Source organism: Otolemur garnettii, unplaced genomic scaffold (assembly GCF_000181295.1).
Source record: "Otolemur garnettii isolate 467f Iridium unplaced genomic scaffold, OtoGar3 scaffold00060, whole genome shotgun sequence".
In the NCBI taxonomy this organism is placed as follows: domain Eukaryota; kingdom Metazoa; phylum Chordata; class Mammalia; order Primates; family Galagidae; genus Otolemur; species Otolemur garnettii.
Window position 1 is genome coordinate 5372129 of NW_003852455.1, and position 3472 is coordinate 5375600.

The 3472-nt window shown below is 46.2% G+C and overlaps 1 pseudogene; it reads right to left on the bottom strand.

Moving 5' to 3' along the window:
- Window positions 1-1049: 1049 nt before the first annotated feature.
- Window positions 1050-3472, bottom strand: part of LOC100947354 — an 11861-nt pseudogene continuing 9438 nt past the window's right edge.

A 3472-nucleotide genomic window follows, 5' to 3' on the forward strand; every position in this document is an offset into this window, starting at 1 on the left:
ATATGAAAAACACATGAAATAAAAACTAAAAAATAGCATTTCATAAGCACTTAAAAAGTATCAGGAATGGGTTTTTTTTTTTTTTCCTTTTTTAGGCTAGTAAAATGAAGCAGTGGAAATGAAGAAGGAACAACAAAAAAAAAAGTCCATGGGGGGGCGCCTGTGGCTCAGTGAGTAGGATGCTGGCCCCATATACCGAGGGTGGTGGGTTCAAATCTGGCCCCAGCCAAACTGCAATAAAAAAGGCAACAGGGCATTGTGGAGGGCACCTGTGGTCCCAGCTACTTGGGAGGCTGAGGCAAGAGAATCGCCTAAGCCCAGGAACTGGAGGTTGCTGTGACCTGGGGGATGACATGGCACTCTACCGAGGGCCATAAAGTGAGACTCTGTCTCTAAAAAAAAAATAATAATAATAATAAAGTCCACACTGGTTGTGGTCCATTAGTTGCAAACAGCACTGCAATCAGATTGACCACAGCAAATATAATTGAAATCAAATATAAAAGATTTTGTTTCTTAGCTCTCTTCTATCAGCAATTAGGAGACTGTAATGTTCATTTCTTCTTTCCCCCCATTCAGTTTTTTTTTTGAGACAGAATTTCAAGCTGTTGCCCTGTGCAGAGTGCTGTTCACAGCTCACAGCAACCTCCAACTCCTGGGCTCAAGTAAGTCTCCTGCCTCCACCTCCCAAGTAGCTGGGATTACAGGTGCCCACCACAACGCTCAGCTATTTTTTGGTTGCAGCTGTCATTGTTGTTTGGCAGGTCTGGGCTGGATTTGAATCCACCAGCTCAGGTGTACATGGCTGGCGTCTTAGCTGCTTGAGCCACAGGCGCCGAGCCCCCCCATTCGGTTTTAAACATTTGTTAAAATAATCTCAGCGTTTTCATTCCTTTTTTCCCTGTTAACATTTTTATTTTTTCAAGGTAATGAAAATTGAATAAAAATGACAGTAGATCCTTTTTATTTTTACCGAAATAAAAGAAAACTCAAGGTGAATTCTCAAGAAAGAAAAAAAAAGCTATGTACATAAGGGGCTGTATCTTCATTCACCGTCTACTTGGAAGCAGTAGTTGTGTAGCTGTGGTAGAATCAGGAAGGAGGTGTGGTGAGTTGGAAGAGAGAGGTCCATATGCTGCTGTCACCATTTCACCAGCAAACCGCCTGCCCTGCAATCCACTGACAGCAGCAATAGCTGCAATAGTTGATGGACGCTTCACATACTCATTGCCCTGAGCTGAATTTTTGTCAACATAAATATGATTAACTCCTCCAGGTTTATTGTATTCTTCAATCACATCATCTTTAATTTCTGTATACCCTCCAACTTCTTCTGTTTGAGGATTAAACATGTTAGAAAGTTGGAAACACTGCGATGCAAGTAGCTGGACAGAGGCAGCTGCAGCTAAAGCTGAAGCTTCAGCCTGTCGGGAAAGTCTTGTGTGGAAATCTGCCACAGCACCCAATGCCAAGGAGCCCCTCTTTTGTAGAGCCTGCTGTGCGCTGGTGGGATCTGCAAACCTGTACCCTCTGAAAGTCTTGCTGTTAATTGAAGATGACCAAGTCAATTCCAGTCTTTTCTAATTCATCGCTGTCCAAAAATGAACTAGCACTGGAAGCATCAGGACGTTCAGTAACAGCAACTTTCTTTGGCCTTCCTGTTAATTCAAGTCCATCAGGTTGTTCCAAAGCCTTTTTGGCACATTTTGAGTCTGAAAATGTAATAAATCCGTATTCTTTAGAATGACCTGTTTCACTCTATCATAAGCTGGATACTTTTGATCCTTCCAAAGGGCTCAAAGATCCCCTGAAGCACATCTTCAGTTACGTTAAAGTGTGAGGAGCCCACATGAAGCAGCGTGGGTCCAGCCCTTCCTTTTGGCAAACTGTTTGCCATTGCTGCAGCTCTGTTTTTTTCTGCCTGTAATGCCTGTACTATGATTGGCACTCCAAAACTCCTTCGCTGGTTAATCCTATTGCTAGAGGCCCTGAGCTAACACCAACAAACTCCACAGAAGCAATTCCTTTGGAAAGTCTTGAATTTCTGTGGGAAATGATCCTCACATCTCCAACCTTTCCAGCTATAGAAAAACACTCTTCCAAATCCCTTGGTTGTTAGGCAACACCCTAGCTCTCACCCTAGCTCAGTAGGTCCAGCGCCAGCCACGTACACCTGGGCTGGCAGGTTTGAACCCAGCTCAGGCCAGCTAAATGACAATGACAAATGCAAAAAAAAAAAAAAAAAAAAAAAGCCAGGCATTGTGGTGGGCGCCTGTAGTCCCAGCTACTTGGGAAGCTGAGACAAGAGAATCACTTAAGCCCAAGAGTCTGAGGTTGCTGTGAGCTGTGACACTACTGCACTCTTCCGAGGGAGACAAGACTCTGTCTCAAAAAAAAAAAAAAAAAATCCCGGGGTGGAAATCTTGCGTCTCTTTCCTCAGGAGTTAGACCCTCAGTAGGTTCCTTCACAGGGCTTTTGTCTTTTCTGAACGGACTTTGGCTTTGAGCACGCAGTCTGCTCAATTTGATGCTAAGAGACAACCCAATCTTTCCTCCTCCCATGGCACTGCTAAAATTTCCCCAGAGCAGGGACTTCTGCAGCGGCCTCTGCATCTGTGATCGCGACTCCCTGAGCAGCTCTGTCTCCTTTCTTTGCTTCCTTTCACGGCTTTTGCTTTTTTCCTTTCTCTATCTCTACTTCGCTTCCATTCCTTACTTTTGCTTCTCTCTCTCCCTCTCTCTCTCTCTTTTTTTTAGACAGAGTCTCACTATGTCCCCCTAGGTAGAGTGCAGTGGTGTCACAGCTCACAGCAACCTCCAGCTCTTGGGCTTAGGCGATTCTCTTGCCTCAGACTCCCGAGTAGCTGGAACTACAGGTGCCCGCCACAGTGCCCGGCTATTTGTTGTTGTTGTTGCAGTTGTCATTGTTGTTTTTTAGCAGGCCCGAGCCGGATTTGAACCCGCCACCCTCTGTGTCCGTGGCCGGTGCCCTGCCCACTGAGCTATGGGCACCACCTTTGCTTATCTTTCCTTCATGACTACCACTCGTGCTCTTGCTCTGTTTCCTCTTTTTGCTGCGTTCTTCTTGGCCGTTAGCATTGCTCAACTTGTTCTCATCCTGACGACTGACAGTTCGCCCTGGAGTCAAGGGAGAATTCCAGGGAGCAGAGGGGAGACATGGTCAGGCAAGTCTTCTTATAAGCAGCCTCATGCATTACGCCTTTTGGGCGTCTGTGGCTGAGACCACTGCCGCCGCCGCGCCCCCCTCCACCTGCTGTTGCTACTGTTCAGCCCCTGGGCCCAGGCAGTGGGACAGCCCAGTCTAAATATCGGCTCTGAGGGAGGCTAGGCCCTGGCGAATATTCACCAACACACATCAGATATTTCTTTCTTTCTCTTTCTCTCTTTCTTTCTCTCTTCCTCTCTTCCTCCCTTCCTTCTCTTCCTTCCCTTCCTTCCCTTCCTTCCCTTC